The following is a 20,547-nucleotide window of genomic DNA, read 5'->3' on the forward strand; positions in this document are numbered from 1 at the left end:
TGCTAAGGTTTCAATGGAGGATCATGTGGAACCTCTTAGAGGCAAGGTTTTATTTTTCTTTAATTAAAAAAAATAGATTAATGGAAAAACCAGTCTTCATTTCTGCTTTGGAAGAGGCTATGGAAGAAGATAGAGGTAGAAATATCTTGGTACCTCTTAAGTCCAACCAAGAGGTGATGACATACCCATTACTCCTACTCTATAGGGAAAACCTTCACTTCTCTGGTTTTTGTTACCAGTCTTGGTGAAGTTTTGATAAAAGAGATGAATTTCTAGAAGAAAAATTTGACCTCCTTTTCTAGGGGGATAGATTTTCAAACTGGTACATAGTAAGATTAGACCCTCAGGAAGTACAGGACCAGGGATTCTTGGGGAGGAAGGTGAATGAGATGTGAAAGAGAATTGAATTGAAAATTTGAAGATGTGGGTTGGGGTTCCAGCTCTGCCAATAAGTTGCTGTGAATTTGGAAAACACATTTTCCCTTCCTAAGTTGAGTTTCCTCATCTGTAAGCCGAAGATATTGGATTTTGAGATCCTTTCCAGCTTTCAGTCTAGGATCAGGGCTACACACATTTGCAGTGTGATATATCACTTAACCACCCCATGCCTCAGTTTCTTCAACTGTAAAATGGGGCCTTGTGAACAGTGAAAAAAGTGAATATAAAAGCATTTAACCCAGCAACAACTCTGAGATAGGGACTAAAGGTTTTATAATTTTTGTTTTACAGAAAATGAGACATAGAGAAGGCAAAAAGAAAGGAGCTTCAGGATCAGAACCTAAAAATGGTATCCCTGCATTCTAACCCCTATCCATCTCTGCCTCTCTGTTCAGGAGAGTAGCATAAAGTAGGAAAGAGGCACACATGCTCTGTGATGTACAAGGAGAAAACAGGGAGTGACCCAGAAGTCTGATTGCAGTTTTAAGCTTTTTTAAGCTTGGAACAATATAACTAGAATTAACTAATAATAATAGACAGCATGCATAGACAATTTGAGGTTTGCCAAGCATTTTGTAACTATCTCATTTGATCATTTTACAGATAAAAAAAAATGGAGGTGTGGTCTAAGTGACTTGCCCAGGATCATACATACAGCAAGTACATGTCTGAGGTTGGATTTGTACAAAGGTGACTCCAGGCAAGGTACTCTATTCACTGCTTTCTTCAAAGTATCTTGTATTTACTTATCTATGCAAAAGTTGAGTTCCCCAGGAGAAAGAAAATTCCTTAAGGGTTGGAACTGGTGGGGTTTTTTTTTTAAATCATTACATTCCTCAGGAGGTAGCAAGGTGTAGACAGTTAAATCATAAAGTTGAATTGACTTGTGCTAGCAGTAGTAATAGTAGTAATTAATGACTTAAATGAAAATTTCTGATTTAAGGGCAGGGAGGGTTCATTCATTCAGGCAGATATGGCTTCCCCTATTATTATGACTAATAAAGGGAATTGAAATAAGTAATAAACACTAATATTCAGTCTGACTGAAGAAATTAGGAAGAGAGAAGCTCGAAAGATAGAAACAAAAGGAGTCCAAACTCATTCTAATGCTTACTACCTTTCTAATCTTGGACAAGTCACTTAACCTTACCAGGTCCTGTAAAATCTGTAAAATGGAGGGGGGGGACTCAAAAGAGATTCCTTTCTGTGGTTTCTGTGGTTCCTTTCAGATCTATAAATCTATGAAACTCCAAGGACCTTAAATCAAGGATCTAAGGCTTCTGAGACTTTGGGCAAGTCATTTTATCTCTCTGAGAGTCAATTTCCTTATCTTCAAAATAAAGTATTTGGATTAGGTGGTCCCTTCTAGGCTTAAATCCTCAAATACCTAGACTTAGATAATCAGAGCTTCAAAGTCTTACCTGGAGCTGCTCATCCAGCTAATTATCCCCCAAAATGAGCTTCCTTTTTCTCTTCTTCCCCTTTGAAAGGAAACAGTATAAACTAGCCAAACAGAAGCCATTTGGCTCAACATGGACCCACTGGGACAGGTTACTTGCATCCTGATTTATCATTCAAGAGTTGGAGCTGCCTGGTTGGTTGTCATCAATGGAGTCATACCATGAGGAGCTTTAAATATCGGGATGACTTGGTGCCCACTATCTGTTTGGGTTAACTTTTGACTGGACTGGATATGGAGGCCAAATTAACTTAATCCATCAAATCTACTTTGGAATAGCTCTAATTGTCCAGAAGTTTTATCATTCCCATTTTACAGATTTAGAAACTGAGGTCCAGAGTTACTGAAGTGACTTTTCCATGATACATGTCTACTAAGTGGCAGAAATGGATCCAGAAGACATCCATCTGTCCTTTGCTGCTCTCATCATTCTATTTATACATCTAGCCAATGTCTTACATCTCTCCCTCTTCTCCAAGATAAGCATCCAGTGTTCTGGATCTCTTCTCATATAATACACTACTCCTCCAATCTGGGATTTCTTCCTCCAGTACCCTCATTCAACTAATTGTTCTACATTCGGCAGGCACAAATGTTTTGTGATTTTTTTTTAAATTCAATTTTATTTTACATTCAGCTCCAGATTCGCTCCCTCCCTTCACAGCTCCCCCTTCCACTGAAAAGAAAAGAAATACAAAACACATAATAAATATGAAGTTATGGAAAACAAAACCAAAGCTTGTTGAACTGAATTTAATGGGAGGCAGTTGTGATCTGGTCTTCGAATTAGGAAGAATTCAATTCAAGTCCTTCCAAATATTAACTGTATCATGTTGGAGCTTAATCCCTCTATGCTCTTGTCAAGGAAGACTATAAATTGCAGGGATGTTGTTAATTTAGGTTTAATTTACACCAATGTTTTAACAAAAAGAAAAACATAGGGTGGCTAGGTGGTGCCATGGATAGAGCACTGGTCCTGGAGTCAGGAGGACCTGAGTTCAAATGTGACCTCAGACACTTAATAATTACCTAGCTGTGTGGCCTTGAGCAAGCCACTTAACCCCATTTGCCTTGCAACAAAACAAAACAAAACATAAAACCAGACAGAATATTGTTTAACTGTTTGGTTCTCCCAATTTGATTTGTCCATTTCTTGGGACTCCATATCTTCTGTCCCCAACTAAATCTAAATCAGTGCTGCATCAGCTCTTGAGGCTGGAGGACTTGAATTCAAATCCAACCTCAGATTCTTAGCATTTACTAGTCAGTTACTATGACCCTAGGCAAGTCACTTAACCTTAATTACCCCCACTCCAGGGTCATCTTCAGTTGTGTTTCATATCTGACCACTGGATCTAGATGGCTCTAGAGAAGAAAGTGAAGCTAGTGACTTAGCACAGCATCCCCTCACTCAAATCCAATTCACTGGTCTGAAGCATCATAGACTCAAAGATCATTAACTCAAGGAGGGACCTTAGACATTCTCCAGTCGCTTTTCCTCATTTTACAGCTGAAGAAACTTAATAAAAATAATACAAACAGCCTAGTTTCCTTTTTTTAGGTTTTTTTTTGCAAGGCAATGGAGTTAAGTGGCTTGCCCAAGGCCACACAACTAGGTAATTAAGTGTCAGAGAACAGATTTGAACTCAGGTCCTCCTGACTCCAGGGCCGGTGCTCTATCCACTGCACCACCTAGCCACCCCTAAACAATCTAGTTTTCTAAATCCTTCCTAGTTGATTTTCAACCTAACTCTCTGGATTTGTTGATCATTAATCCCCTTCAACATTTTCTTTGTTCCAACCAATCCAACTTACTGCCTTTCCTCAAATTTGTCATTTCACCTCCATTCTCTATATCCTAAAAGACTGTCTTTCATGCCTGGAATATTCTCCCTCCTCATCTCTTCCTCTCAGAATAATGTTTCCTTCAAGGCTTTTTCCAACTAAAGCCTTTAAAAAAAATTTCCCCTCCTCTTTTGCTCTTCCTCTTTACTTCTTCAAATTGCCTTGCATCCCTCTGCCAGTCCTCCCTAGCAAAATGGAAGTTCCTTGCAGGCAAGAACGGTCTTTGGTTTTTATCTGTGTATCTCCAGTACCTATTCCAGGTCTAAACACAGAATGCCATAGCACTTACTAGAACTAAGCCCTGCTGATACATAATAAGTCATTAACAAATGTTGGTTGGCACCTCTTCTTAACGGTCTTATAGACATTCAATCGACTTAGACGTGTGTCTCCAGGAAAACAAATGGTTTTCTAGTTAAAAAAAAAACTCACTGAAAAATTTTTCTTGGTAACCTAGAACTGTGAAATGTAACAACTGAAGCAAACCATCCCTCCCTTCAAATGCATTAGTCACTTGAGTATATTATTGCTTAAAAATAAACTATAAACAAATCTTGGAATTGTTCATATTGAATTTTTGGATTTTAGCTTCTCTTCTAATGAATTTCCTGAGCTACCAATAAAACGACTTAAGATATATAGTTTCAGAGAGACTATGAAATTAAACGCCAATAGAAAAATTGTTTTGTTGAAATGGAAATCTATAGAGACACCCATAATGGAACTGAGGGCTTCCTCAAAGATACTTATTCCTTCCCAGAGTTCAAACAGAGACCAGCTGTGAGACTGAGCTGAGGAGGGCCTGTCTTGACTGGTAGTTGTGGATTCTTCCCCATCCCTCAATACCCCCCCCCCCCAAGTAAGAGTAGTCAGGATCTTCTAATGCAGATAGTCAGCTGCAGAGTGTGGCTTGCAACCAGTCCCAGGTGAGAGATGTCAGAGGAAGGAACAGTTGTTAAGTGGATGTGGAGAATGAGAAGAAAGAGTCAGTGAAAAGAATGGGACTAGTGGATGATAAGACAGAGTATATAAATGATTTATTTATTTAAAATAGAGATTTATTTATTTCAGAGTATATAAATAAAAACTGAATGAGTATGAGTTGGTTAAATCCCAAACTGTTTTGTTTACCCTTAGTGTGGGTTCTGATTAAGGGAATTGGACAAGGGAGTGGATTAAGGCAAGATTCAGAGGGAGCACCCCCAGCCACAGATAAGTTTTAGATAATGCTTTATCCACTACGCCACCTAGCCACCCCTATCATGCTTTTTTTTTTGGCAACATGGCTAATATGGAAGTATGTTCTCCATGACTTCATATGTAAATAGATATCATATTGCTTGCCTTCTCAATATGTAGGGAAGGGGCTAGAGGGAGAGAGAGAATTTAGAACTCAAAAAGGTTTTTTTACACATATGTGGGAAATATTTAAATATTATTTATTTATTTTATATTATTTTTATATTTATATATATTTATATCATTTATATCATTTATATCATTTATATATTTATTTATATATTATTTATTTATTTATTTTGTATCAGCAATAAATATTTAAATATTATATATATAATTTCATGGACTTCATGGTCCATGAACCTCTGGTCTAGAGATTGTCTAAGATCACATCCTCCATTTGGATAGACTCTCTGCTTGTATTTGTATTCTAAGTGTTTAGCCCTGGCACACAGTGAGCACTTAATAAATGCCTATTGACCTGACTAAATCTATGATTCTCTCTGATTTTCAGTTTCCTAATTAATAAAATTATGAGGATGAAGATTATTAATTAAAATTAACCTTAAGTTTTCTTCCAGTTTCAAACTTTTAGAGTTTGACCACATCACTGGATAGGTGATTCAATGGGCAGGAGGACTCTCTTCAGGAGATAAGTGGCACAAGGTGAATCTTGCCCATCTGGTGATTGAAGTGTGGTGAGCTCAGCATCTGTTGCAGAGTCTACCAGACTTATCCTCCAATGTGATCCTCCTCTCTTCCAAATCACCTCTATTCCCTTAGCCTTCCCCACCTCCTTGACCCTTCTTTCTTCCTTTTATTGTCAGACCCAAAGGGACCCATATTTGAACTCTCTGACAATAGATGGACTGTCTTTTTTCTTTCTTTCTTTTCTCCTTTTTCCAGACAACAACAATAAGCCTTCCAAGTTCATTACTAAGGACTGTTTCCCTGTAGACCCAGGGGCCAGGAGTAGCTGCTTATTATGCTCCATAAGTGACAGTGTGATCTGGCCAGGGGCCGGAGTCATTCTTGGGCAGTCAGGTCCAATTAGAGGGAATGTTGGCCACATTCCTCTGGGAGTCCTGCTAATGAATTAGTCCTACCACAAACTGAGAGGGGCTCCCAAGGTCCAAATACCTTTTGTCCATGGGATAATTTGATAATTGGAAGAAAGGACAGCAAGGAGCACTGCTGTGCATTCATGACAGACTCACCATCCCAGGACAGAGGAGAGGCAAGAAACAGCCCAGGGTCCTCAGGCATTACTACAAGGGTGAAGAGTTTGTTCTCTTTTTAGCCAAGTATTGCCATTGGATTGGAGGTAGGCATGATGCCCCAGTTTGCTCTCTGGGCTCAAAACCAAGCCTTGGGACTTGATTAATCAACCCTCCCTCCCCACCTCCATTTCTGCTTTTCCTCCCAAACTAACTTGGGTGTAATTTCTTTGCTTCTACTATCTTTTAAAAAATTATTCTGCATATATTCAAAAATATACTTAGAAGGCATAGCATTATAGGCATGGAAGACAACTAATAAAAAAGGTGTAATGGAGAAAGGAGGTGACTGTTGTATTCAAGGAAATACAAGTTAGATCAGTATGGATGGATCTTGGAAAAAGCTTATATTTGACCCTTGAAGTAACAGGGAGTCCCTGGGGCTTAAGGAGGGATTGACATAATCAAAGATACCCTTTAAAAAATTATCCAGGGGACAGAGGAAGAATTGGAACGAGGAGACTTGAAGTTGGAGGAAGGAGGACAGGAATCAAGTTAGGGTTATGGATGATGTGTATGGAAGAAGGGAAAGGGCAGAAACCATGAAATTTGGAGATGGATTAGATATGTGTAGTAAACATGAGGGAGCAGTTGAATTTAACACAGAGACTTTGAGCCTCTGTATGGAGTTTTCAGTAAGTCTGGGTTTTGAGGCAGATTGGCAATGCCTCCAATAGTAATAGGATACTTGGGAAGAGGGAAGTTTTGGCTATTTTTTTTAAGGACTGGTCCTTTTAGAAAACAATTCTGGTAAAAGTCAAAAGTTTTCACAACTCCAAGTTGTGAAACTCAAAAGTCAACCACTTTTTTCTAGAGGAATGGTTATATTCAAATGAACAGTTCACCTAGTTTTGTGTGTTTGTGTGTATATATGTGAGCTTTATGTATATTATATATATTTATATAAAATATACATAACATGCATGTATATAGCATAAGCTTTGCAAAACAATCTCATTTGATTTGCTATATCCATAAGATCTGCTATTATTATTATTATTATTATTATTGTTTTTTTAGATGGGGAAACTGAGGCAGACAAAGGTTAAGTGACTCATCCAGGGTCATACACTAGTAAGAGTTTGTGACAGGATTTGAATTTGGATCTTCCTGATTCTAAGTCCAACTCTCTATCCATCTTGCCACCTACCTGAACCCCTTTCTCAGAATAATGTGTCTGTGAACTCCTTAAGAGTAAGGACTTTTGGGGCAGCTAAGTGGCGGAGTAGATAAAGCACCAGCCTTGGAGTCAGGAAGACCTGGGTTCAAATCCGGTCTCAGACACTTAATAATTACCTAGCTGTGTGGCCTTGGGCAAGCCACTTAACCCCGTTTGCCTTGCAAAAAAAACCTAAAAAAAAAGAGTAAGGACTTTTATTTCAAACCCCAGAAATTAATTCAGAATCTAAATTTCAGAAAATTAGCAAAAATAAAGATGCAATGTTTTTCTTCCAAGTTCCCTTATCTCCTGAAATCTATTTGTACATCCATGTGGACCCCAGAGTGATACCTCTGGTATAGGGAGTTGTTTTTTCCCCCCTAGAATTCCTCATACCAATGAAATCAGAAATCTAGTTGCCATCCCTACTTGTACCTGGCAATGTCCTAGGCACTGGAGGAACAAAGCCAATAAGCCAGGACCCTCTCATCAAAGAGAGATTCTAACATTCTAACAGAGAAACACATATTCTTACAAGGAAATGAAAAAACATACAAAACAAACACGTGAATGTCATATGTAGGGGGCAAGGGGAGATATTACCAGCACTTGATGGGGATCAAGAATGGCCTCCCATTGGAGGCTGGCTCATGAGTTGAACTGTAAAGACTTCTAGGGATTCTAAGAGGCAGAGGGAAGAAAGCATGGGGAGCAGAGATGGAGATGTGATGAAGCCAATGAACAATGGAAGAGTAAAGTAGGGAAAAGAAGCTGGAGTCAAATGGCGAAGTACATTAAATTGTAGAAACCTTTGGGATTTGTCCTAGAGGCAAAGCAGGATACTGAAGGGGTAGAAGTGATGGGACTATCTCTTGGGCAAGTTGTGTGAAGGATGAATGGAGAGAAGAAAGAAGGGAGGAAAGAACATCCTCTCATAGAGTTCAGGAGGGATGCAATGAGAGATTAACTGATTTGCCCAAGACCACATAGCTATATCAAAGGCTAGAGGAACCCACAGCTGATTTCAAAGATAATTCCACTGTCTTTTCCATACTACCTCTCCCCTTAAATCTCATGAAGAGAATGGGGTATTGCAAGGCATGAGGGTCAGGTGGCACTGCCAGGGAGACTTCCTTGGGATGTTTCCATAGCTCAGAGCTTTGGAGGGACAGGAGGGAAGGAAAACATTTGGAACTCAAACTTTTTAAAAATAATGTTGAATGAAGTTTTACATATATTTGGAAAATATTTAAAGAAACAAAGAATCCAAGGTAGATAAACACTCATACATATATAAGAAAAAAATCAAAGTGTGGATCCAATGACTTCTAAGATTCTTTCAGTCTCTAAATTTATGATCATCAACTAAGGATTATGTAAGAAAAGTGTCTAAATGTTTCTTATTGCTTATTTCTTTAAACCTTCCTTATAAGTATATATTTTCTAATGTTGCTAGATGTATAGTTGGAATCAGGAAGACTCAATTTAGAATCTGAGCTTTGTGACCCTGGGCAAGTCACTTAACCTTCTAATGCCTCCATTTACTTATCTGTAAAGTGTATATAAGAGCACCTACCTCCTAGGTTATTGTAATGTTCAAATGAGATAATATATAAAACATTTTGAAAACTTTAAAGCACTATAAATACTAGCTATTACTGCTATTTTTAAATTTATTTTATTAAAATATGACACCTTGATGTTGTCCTTTGTTGTTGAAGAAGACCATGACATCAGGGAGGTGATGCCATGACATGCATATGAATTTGATTCGTATAAAGGGGTTGTGCTAAGTCCCCAACCTCACTTTCTCCTCCAGAGCCATCCAGGTCTGGTGGTCAGATATGAAACAGCATGACTGTAGATGGCCCTGGTTGCCAGGCAATCAGGGTTAAGTGACTTGCCCAAGATCACACAGCTAGTAAGAGTCAAGTGTCTGAGACCGGATTTGAACTCAGGTTCTCCTGACTCCAGGGCTGGCACTCTACTGCACCAAAGAGTAGACAAGTCATCTTATGCCTCTAGATTTTAAATAAAAACCTTGCTAGTATAGACTACATAAAACCAGGGGTTGGACTAAATTCTACATTTTGACACACCCTGACAGCAGTCCAAATCCTTGGGAGGAAATCAGTTTCTTGAGAACTGGGTTTGCAAACTGAAACCTGTCTGACCTTAGCAGTAAAATCAGACCTTTTTCTCATGACAAACCTAATCCTCTAAATAATGGAACCCATTAGATTTCATGTATTCATTACTGTTCTTGTCTCAAAGAAAATGATGATGGTGATAGTGATGGTGGTGGTGGTGGTGATGACAGTGATGATGATGATGATGATGATGTATCACTTTAAGATTTGCAAATACTTTACAAACATCCCATTTTAAGAATACAGCTGAAGATTCTATAAGTTCCAGACTTTTCCTAATTTTACTTTTATCTCTAACCATTTAATTGATTAGAAAAATGCAAATTAAAATAACTCGAGGTACTCCCTCACACCTATCAGATTGGCCAATATGAATGTTTGGATTTGATTCTTCTTTTACACCATGATTAATATGGATCTATGTTTAGCATGGTTATATGGGTATAGCCTATATTAGATTGCTTTCCCTCAGGGGGAAGAGAAAGGAAAAGGAGGGAGGGAGAAAAATATAAAACTTATAGCCTTGCAAAAATATGATTATTGAAAGCTATCGTTGCATGTAGTTAGAAAAATGAAAAAAGTATTTTAATAAAATAAAAAAAGAGTAAGTATATGGAGAGACACTGTGATGACACCCATATTAGCCAAAAGTTGGGTTTGCTTCAATTTTTTTTTTTAGGTTTTTGCAAGGCAAATGGGGTTAAGTGGCTTGCCCAAGGCCACACAGCTAGGTAATTAAGTGTCTGAGGTTGCATTTGAACCCAGGTACTCCTGACTTCAAGGCCGGTGCTTTATCTACTACGCCACCTAATCACCCCTTGCTTCAATGTTTTAGAAATAATTCTAATCATATTTGCAATATAAAAATAACTTTTATCTTACATTTTAAACTGTATCCCTCCCTCTTCTCCATGAAGGGGAAAAAAGGACACTGAGATTAAAAAAAGTCAACAAAACCGATCAATACATTTAAAAGATCTTACAATATATGCAATGTTTTATTACCAAAGAACATCACACCCCAACTCCTGCAAAAATATGGTAGGGCGTGTTTTCTCCTATCTTATCTTTTTTGTAATTTAGCAACATTCACTTTCCATTTATTTTGTTACTGTTGATGATCTGTCTTAGAAATTTTGTGCTTATTATGAATTATTTTGGCAGTCAGGTGAAACCTATAGTCTCCTCAAAAATAATACTGTAAATGTATGAAATAAAAAATTAGAAATGTAAAAAAACAATCATCCCATTTTATAAGATACTATGATTGTAAGGACAACAAATACACATGGATTAATTGGGCAACAGAAGGAGTCAAAATGCCAATGATGTGATCCTCAAAATAAGAGTTATTAGAATTCAGAAGGAGAGATCAGAGAGAATTAATGTCACCATTAACAACTTTCGAATAGAAAGATGACAGACTAAATGGCAACTACATTGGCAGTACAGTATAGGACAGAGGGGTCTCACACACTGTGGCAGTAGACCAGATTAAAATGTAATTGAGAGATATTTAATAATTACATAAATAAAAATACAATACACTACAATACAATACAATAAAATAAAATAAAAATGATGTTTATTTCAGTTTTCTAAGTTGATATATAATCCAAATGCAATTCCACTTGAGTTTGGCATCAGGAATATAGTGAATAGGGAACTGGACTAGGAGTCAGACCTGGGTTCAAATTCCACCTCAGACATTTTCTAGGTGGCTGATCATGGCTAAGTCACCTCAATTCTTTGTGCCTTAGTGCCCTTATCTGGAAGAAGGGGTTGAACTTGGTCATGATGGAGGTTCCTTCTAGTTTTGAAGTCTTTCTGGAGGAGACTTTCTTGAACAAGACTTAGAGGAATGGGTAGGACTTAGATAAGCAGAAGGAAAGGGCGTTCCAGAATGGTAAGGAGAGCAGCCTGATAGTCCAGGGTGGGGAATTGTAGAAGATAAGGAGGCTACCTTCCATTCTTTGCCCTGTTCTTCTTCCTATTAGGTCAGCCCCAACTGAAGTCCTGGAGAGAGATTTCTGGTGGTTTCTTCCCTCTTTCCCTTTTCTGAGTCCCTCTTTTCATCTCTTCTCTTTCTTAGGGTAACTTCCTGCTAGGTATCCTTCCCCTGGCTGCCTCACAGGATTTTCAGCATCCAGAAAAGCCATCTGATCAATTTAATTTGAGGCCAGAATTGAGGATTTCAACTCTCAGCTCTCTTCTCTCTGTCTCTGTCTCTGTCTCTGTCTCTCTCTCTCTCTCTCTCTCTCTCTCTCTCTCTCTCTCTCTCTCTCTCTCTCCTCTCTCTGTCTCTCTCTCTGTTTCTGTGTCTGTCTCTGTCTCTGTGTCTGTCTGTCTGTCTATTTTCTCTCTCTCCTCTTTCCTTCCCCTCCCCCCTCAGGTTGAATGACCCTGGGCAAGTCCTTTAACTTCTCTGTTAAAGCACAGACATTCCAGAGAAGGTCTTGATAAGTATTTGTACAGGAAGTTCCTCACAAGAGAACCCACATAGCTGGCAAAAAATAGAGCTACAGGCTATTTCCAGCCCAGGAATATTTGCTTTTCAACTGAAAAATTCCTGAAGACTGGGGAATAGATAGGATCCTTAGATTGAGAGTCAGAAGGGACATTAGAGGTCAGTAAGCTTAACTCATTCCTTTTACTGAGAAGGAAACTGAGGCTCAGAGGAGTTGATAATTGTTCCAGATCTTATAGGTGGTAGTAATAATAATAATAATAATAATAATAATAATAATAGTAATAGTAATAGGAAACATTTCTATAGCTTCTGCTACATGTTGGATACCATGCTAAGAACTTTTCATTTATAATCTCATTTGATCCTTACAACAACCTGCTATTATTTCTCCATTTTATAGATGAGGAAACTGAGGAAAGCAGAGATTTGGTAAATATGAACTAGTAAATGTCTGAGGTCAGATTTGAACTAAGCTCCTCCCAAGTTCTAGACTTGTGCTCCACTATTTGAACTCAAGATGCTCAACTCTAAATCTACTCCTGTTTCTAAAACTTCACAAGAAGGAATCTTGTACCAATTCAATAATAAACTATCACATTTCTTTGTTCTTCTTTTCTTTCTTTCTTTTTTTTTTCTTTTAGTTTTTGCAAGGCAATGGTGTTAAGTGGCTTGCCCAAGGCCACACAGCTAGGTAATTATTAAGTGTCTGAGGCCAGATTTGAACTCAGGGACTCCTGACGCCAGGGCCGGTGCTCTATCCATTGAGCAACCTATCTACCACTTCTTGTCATTCTTGATATGACTTTTGTTTTCATTTGTATAACATATATCTGTAAGCTCATAAATGTAGAAGGCTGGCAAGCTGTTCTCCGGAACTTGGAATGCATGTCTTTGGGCCTTCCCTCTAGGATCATCTCCAACGTATCCTGTCTATTACCTTTTTTTTTGGACATGGTCTGTGGTTTGTATATTATCTCCCTCATGGACCCTGTGCTTCTTAAATGTAGGGGCTGTGGTTTTTTTTACTTTCCTTGTATCCCCAGGAAGCTTAGCACATAGTAGATGCTAAATAATTCCTTGGGAAACAGCTAAGATTAAAAGGAAAGTAGGAAATTGGAGAGGAGAAATTTTCCTATAGAAAGTTTATCTTATTAAAAAACCTCATTCTCAAATATATAGAGAACAGAATCAAATTTATAAGAATACAAGATGAGGCAGCTAAGGGGGGCAGTGTATAGAGCACTGACCCTGGAGTCAGGAGTACCTGGGTTCAAATCTAGTCTCAGACACTTAATAATTACCTAGCTGTGTGGCCTTGGGCAAGCCACTTAACCCCATTTGCCTTGCAAAAACATAAAAAAAAAAAAGAATACAAGTCATTCCCCAATTGATAAAGGGTCAAAGGACATGAACAGGGAATTTTCACAAGAAGAAATCAAAATTATCAATAACTGCATGAAAAAAAATCATCTGAATCACTTTTGATAAGGGAAATGCAAATTACAACAACTCTGAAGTACCATTTCATGCCTATTAGACTGGCTAATGTGACAGAAAAGGAAAATGACAAATATTGATGAGGATGTGGAAAAAATAGGGACACTGATGCACTAATGCAGTTACCTGTTGCAATGGATAGACTGCTGAGTCAAGAGTCAGGAAGAAATGAGTTCAAATCCAGCCTCACGTATTTACTAGCTATGTGACCTTGGACAAGTCACTTAACTCTGTTTGCCTCAGTTTCCTCATCTGTAAAATGAACAGGAAAAAGAAATGGCAAACCACTCTAGTATCTTTACCAAGAAAACCATTTCAAATGGGATCTCAAAGATTAGGGCACAAGTGAATGACAGAACAAGCTAATGCATTGTTGGTGGGGTTATGACCTGATCCAACTATTCTGGAAAGCAATTTGGAACTATCCCCTAAAAGATATAAAACTGTACATACCTTTTGACACAACAATATCACTCCTAGGTTTGTACCCCAAAGAGATTAAAAGCAAAGAAAAGAGATCTCTTGGTCCAAATCCATTTGTAGTAACTCTTTTTGGTAATGGCAAAGAACTGGAAATTAAGGGGATATCCATCAATTGGGGAATTACTGAAAAAATGTCATATTTGATTGTGAAGGAATACTATTGTGCTGTAAGAATTGAGGAGTAGGATGCTTTCAGAAAATCCTAGGAAGAATTCCATGAACTGATGGAAATGTCACCTGTAAAATGAGCAGAATCAGAAAAACATCATACACTGTAACAATATTGCATGGTGATCAACTATGAAGCACTTACTTATTCTCAGCAAAACAAAGATCCAAGACAGTTCCAAAGAACTTATAATTTAAAAATGTTACCTGCTCCCAGAGAAAAAATTGATGGAGTCTAATTTCAGATTGAAGCATACTTCTTTTTTAAACTTTATTACTCTTGGGTCTTTTTGGTCTGTATTTTCTTTTGCAACATGCTTTACTTGGAAATGTTCTGCATGACCACACAACTATGATTTGCATCAAATTGCTTGCCTTCTCAAGGAGGGAAGAAAGGAGGGAAGGAGAGCATTGAAACTCAAATTTATTTTAAGTGTTAAAAAATTTTGTCTATGTGTAATTGATTAAAAAACAAAATTTAAATTAAATTAAAAAAATACACAATGGCAGCCCACATCTGGCAGGTGTCCTATATCTACAATCCTTATGAAAGACAATGTCACTTTTATCATGAACCAGCAAGGGAATGTTGTTTATCATTTTGCCCACCAAGTGGCTGACTATTTCAGATGCCAGTCCAATGGAACCCCCCATTCTTGTTTGACTCAATGTTATTAATTCATAAGAAATTCATTTTTCTGTAGTCACTGAGTTAAACATAGCAAAATACAACTGCCTTCCCTCCCCAAAACCCATATCAAGTGTTTTACCCTTTTTGAATGCTTTGCTTTGCCTAATCATCTCCAAATTATCTCATCCTCCTGATTATCCTGGATTGATCCCTGGTATTGGGTTCAAATCCTAGTTAAGTCACTTATTGCCTGTGTGTGCTTGGGCAAAGAGTCACATTTCTCTACATTTCAATTTCTTCATCTGAAAATGTGTATGTGGGACTAAATCATCTCTTCAGTCCCTTCTAGCTCTAAATCTATGATTTTACAATTCTATCATCCTTCCACTTCTTTGAGGAGATTGGAGGATTTCCACAGGTCATAGAAGGAAACAGACTGGGGCCTCTTTTTTCGGTCAGGAACTATAAATTCTAGAAAGTTGAGAAATCACAGGGAGGAGTACCTTGGGATTGGGATGGTTCCCCAGTTTTTTCACCAGATGCCGAGATTATTGGGAGAGGGAGTACAGAGAGATTTGGCTTTCCATCCAGTCTGACATGCTAATTCAATTTCCTAACTAGTTATTATGACTCCTGGATTAATCCAGATCTCCTGCCATTTTATTGTTTGTACCCCACTATTTAGCAGAGTGTCTGACTAATAATAGCCACATAATGAATGCTTATATCAATTTATGATTAAGATGGCTGCAGAGGGGCCCAATGTTCACACATTCCCCAGAAAAGACCTAAAATAGGGCACCCAACCTAGTAATGAGGAAAACATTAAAAACAACAAAAAAACCCAAATTAAAGTAACTATCTTCACAAAGTCCATAGTACTATGCAAAAACATGGCCAGGAGGGTGTGAGAACTCAAAAAAGGGGGTTCTATAGAAAAGCCAATGCAAATACAGGTAGGCAAGTAGAGAATGCCAGCAGTGACCATACAAACTTTTAAGGTCCCTGAAGTCTGAAATTCTCTGTACTTCATTCCAGGAAGATCAGATGGCTTCAATTTGGAGGCTCAAGGGTAGTAAAAAGTCCACTCTGCTCTAGAGACTCAAGATAGAGGACTGGGACCAATCCAATATGCAGAGTGCACAAATCAATATATTCCAGAGGCATCCCAAGTTCATGGCACTCTGGTCTTTTCCAGAGAGAGACCTTTGGAATATCAAGTCATCCATCTTGAATACCAACCATTTTCAAATGATGTTTCAAATATTTCAAATACCGTATTTCAAATTTTGGGGCTAGGGGAAAGCTTAAGGTTCAATCAAGTTAATGATTCCCATCCCCATAATTTTTCTGATGGGGAATATGAGGCTCAGAGAGGATCATAGGATATAGTTAAGTCAACAAATATTTATTAAACACTTACTATCTATCCCAGGCTGACCAATGGAAATTTAAAGAAAAATCACTGCCCTCAAGGAGTTCATATTCTTTTTTAATTTTTGCAAGACAATGGGGTTAAGTGGCTTGCCTAAGGCCACACAGCTAGGTAATTATTAAGTGTCTGAGGCCAGATTTGAACTCAGATACTCCTGACTCCAGGACCGATGCTATATCCATTGGGCCACCTAGCCGCCCCAGGAGTTTATATTCTCATGGGGAAAGGTAATTTAGACATCACCTAATCCAAGAGTTCTTAACCTGCAGCCCATGAATTTGTTTTCTTTTAAAAACAATTTTGATAGGGGCGGCTAGGTGGTGTAGTGGATAAAGCACTGGCCTTGGAGTCAGGAGTACCTGAGTTCAAATCCGGTCTCAGACACTTAATAATTACCTAGCTGTGTGTCCTTGGGCAAGCCACTTAACCCCATTTGCCTTGCAAAAACCTAAAAAAACAAAAACAAAATTTGATAACTATATTTCAATATAATTGATTTCCTTTGTAATGCTATGTATTTTATTTTATGCATTTCAAAAGATTACTTTGAGTAGAGGTCTATCAGTGTCAGAAAATTTCCAAAGACTCTTTAACACAAAATAGTTAAAGAACCCTACTTTAAACCATCATGATTTTATTCAATATTTAAATCATCATGGCAACCAGATGCTAGAATGGATAAAGAAAAGAACAGAAGTCAGGAAGATCTGTCTCACATACTTACTAGCCGTGGGTCCCTGAGCAAGTCACTATCCCAGTTTCCTCTTCTGTATAATCTTGTTGTTCAGTTATGCCCAATTCTTCATGACTCCATTGGGGTTTTCTTGGCAGAGATATCAGAGTAGTTTATCATTTCCTTCTCCAGTTCATTTTCAGATGAGGAAACTGAGGCAAACCATGTTAAGTGACTCAGGATCAAGAGTTAGGAAGTGTCTGAGATCAGATTTGAACTCAGGAAGAGGGGTCTTCTTGACTCCAGATCTTACTCCTATTCACCCAACTAGCCCCAGCAAACACAATAGTCTTCCATCACAATCAGTTATATCATGGAGATTGTAATAGAATCTACCCCCCCCAAGGCTTTTGTGAGAATAAAAGGAGATAATGTGTTTAAAGTGCTATATGAATTATTATTTTTATTATATTCTAAACTTTGAAGTAAAGTAATAATGATTTGAATAGTCAAGAGAGAGATGTATAGCAATTAATGACATTCGTGGACTATTCCCTTTCCCGATCCCCAAGAGAACATAAGCTGCTTGAGGGCAGGGACTATTTCATTTTGGCCTTTGTGTTTTCAGAGCCTACAAGAGTGTTTATCTACAATAGGTGCTTTTAATAAATGTGTATTGATGGCATAGTGGATAGAGCACTGGCCCTGGAGTCAGGAGTACCTGAGTTCAAATCTGGCCTTAGACACTTAATCATGACCTAGCTGTGCGGCCTTGGGCAAGCCACTTAACCCCACTTGCCTTGCAAAAATAAATAAATAAATGCATATTGAATAATGAGGGAAATTGAATTATGAGGGAAAGAACCCTCATAACGCAACCTGTACTTATGGTTACAGATTTTGAGCATACCTGAGAAATTCAATAGTCCCCGCCTTCTCGTACCCCTGTCCAAGGCCTGCCAACACCTTCCCCCATCATTTTAAACCAAACTGAGACCTGGATCCTCCTGATCTTAAAACCTTTTTTTTGTCTGATTTCAGAAAGGCATCTGTTGATCCATCCATTGTCTGCAAAGGCAGGGAAACAGGGAAATCTCAGACCCGTAATTAAAGCTTCCCCTGGCAGGTCTTACAGATGAAAAAGACAGGAAGACCTAAGCGGATTCTCTTCAGAGGCCACCTCTTAGCACGGGGCTTTGCCAGGCTGTTATTTGGGAAGCTACAGAAAGAAGGCAAGGCCGTAGCCCAGAGAGGATCAATGGGAAATAAGCAGGTGCCGAGGAGCAGACTGTGGTCTCTGGATGCTGTCAGGCCTTCATCATAATGGCTATTTATCCTGGCTTAATTGGTACCTGGGTCTCTGATGCCGCGCTTTGGCAAGCATCTTCTGTCTTCTGTCTTCTGCTCCGCATACGTCCTGGGCGGGCATCAAGGGGCCAGGCCACACTGGAGGCTCCAAGGGGCAGAGTACAAAGTGTTGGACTGGAAGGCAGAAATTCTTCTCATTCTGATCTTGACTCTGGACATTTTTACCTCTTCCCCAGAAGCCTCTTTACATTGGAGATGCTCCCACCCCTGGGATTCCCTGTGACTTTGAGGTCATTTCCAGAAATGTCACTTAAGGAATTCATAGAGCTCACCTCTCATTCAGCTCCACTCCTAGTCTGATGCTCTGGACTTTTCTATAAAGCCCCCAAGAGTACTCCCCAGCCTCCCCACTCCCACCACCAAAAAAATGTGTTATATTCTTCTGTTAAACTGTAAGCTACTTCAAACCAGAGTCTTTTATTTTTTAAATTTGTATTTGTATTGCCAGCACCTGATAAAGCTTACATATGTTTATATATAAGTGGGGGGTTAATAAATGATGTGTTTATCTATTAGATCTCAGCTTTGATGGTTATAAACCATATTAGCCCACTTGGGTAAGTCACTTAACAAGTATTTATTGATGATGTTTATCCCAAAGAAGACCATCACATTAGGGAGGTGACACCATGACAGGCATATGAATTGGATTTAAATAAGGAGGGGGGGAGGGTGTTGTGCAAAGTTACCAGCCTCACTTTCTCTTCTGGAGCCATCTGAGTTTAAGTTTGGTGACCAGATATGAATCAAGATGCCTAGAGATGGGCCCTGGATTTTAGGAAGTCAAGGTCAAATGACTTGTCCAAGGTCACATAGCTAGTTAGAATCAAGTATCTGAGGCTAGATTTGAACTCAGGTCCTCCTGACTTCAGAGGCTGTTTCCTAACCACTGTACTACCTAGCTTCCCTAAGCATTTATTTATTTTTTAAAGGTTTTTGCAAGGCAAATGGGGTTAAGTGACTTGCCCAAGGCCACACACCTAGGTCATTATTAATTGTCTGAGACTGAACCCAGGTACTCCTGACTCCAGGACTGGTGCTCTATCCACTGTGCCACCTAGCCTCCCCCTAAGTTCCCTAAGCATTTATTAAGCAGACACTAAATTAACTGCTGGGAGAAAATACTCAAAGAATTCAAGATAAGCCCAAGACAAACTGAGGATTTCTCAGAGAAATCTTGTATGTATATAGTTCTTTCTTGTATATATATATATAGTTCTAATGTATGTAATGCATTAGGAGTTGGGGAGGGGGGAGGATAAAGAAAGACTTCTTTCATAATGGGATTTGAATTGAATTTTGAAATGGAAGCCTGTAAGTGGAGCTCAGAAGAGAAAACCCACCAGGTCGGGGAGATAGTCATCAAAAAGATAGGAAGATGGAAGACCTCATCTCCTATGTTTAGCATCCTCTTTGGGTTTTTTTAGGTCAGGTCTCTGATCTCTTTGAAATAAGAAGGAAACACCTCCTATCAATGCAGATCATCACCTTTTCCACAATTTATGGTGGTAGGTTTCTAGGCGTTGAGAGGCTATGACTTACTTACCAAAGGTCACAGAATCAATCTGTGTTAGAGAGAAAATTTGAACCCAGGTCTTCAACACTACTCTCTACTACATCATGCTGTGTACCTTCTTTATCTGTAAAATGGGAATAATGCTTGCAGACCTACCTCTCCAGATTGTTGTAAGACCAATGAAGGTCATGCATATATACATATTTTACAAACCTTAAAACTTCTATAAATATGTGAGAATTCATTATTATTCATAAATGTGTGAACTCCTTGAACACCTGCGGTGAAGAATAGGGATTGATGGGCAAGATTACTCCAGCCTCGTTCTTATGCCTTGCCTCCCTGGATTTCTCCCCAGGGGTAGGATCCTGACTGTATGGGGACAGTGGCCTTGTAGGAGGCATGGAACCTGGAAGGAAAGCTGGCTTTGGAAGCTTTCCCACCTTTACTTTCCTGAAACCTGATCAACATCTTACTAATTTGTTATTAGTCTGACTTCTCCTGAGGTGGGGAATGGGGGGAGTGCTTTCTACACTCTAGAGAGCCAAGATGTAGTAGGAGCAACATCCTCAGCAGCTTCTCCAATCAGACTAGGTTAGTTTTCTCTTCAAACCATCTTGGAGATCTAATTGGTTGAGGCAACTAAACTTGGGATCATTTACACCACTTCTGTTGGCCTAGATACAAAACCCAGGGCCTGAGAAGTCATTGCTCCCCACTAAGGCTTCTGATGAGCAGA

General features: G+C 38.8%; 1 long non-coding RNA gene across 1 annotated transcript; it reads left to right on the forward strand.

Moving 5' to 3' along the window:
- The first annotated feature begins 763 nt into the window (after window positions 1–763).
- On the forward strand, window positions 764–18,746 carry LOC141513083 (uncharacterized). Its single transcript, XR_012475700.1, has 3 exons — window positions 764–787; window positions 1,042–1,143; window positions 17,966–18,746. It is a non-coding gene; the product is annotated as an uncharacterized LOC141513083 (long non-coding RNA).
- The last annotated feature ends 1,801 nt before the right edge of the window (window positions 18,747–20,547 follow it).

This window comes from Macrotis lagotis, chromosome 1, assembly GCF_037893015.1.
Source record: "Macrotis lagotis isolate mMagLag1 chromosome 1, bilby.v1.9.chrom.fasta, whole genome shotgun sequence".
Lineage (NCBI taxonomy): Eukaryota > Metazoa > Chordata > Mammalia > Peramelemorphia > Peramelidae > Macrotis > Macrotis lagotis.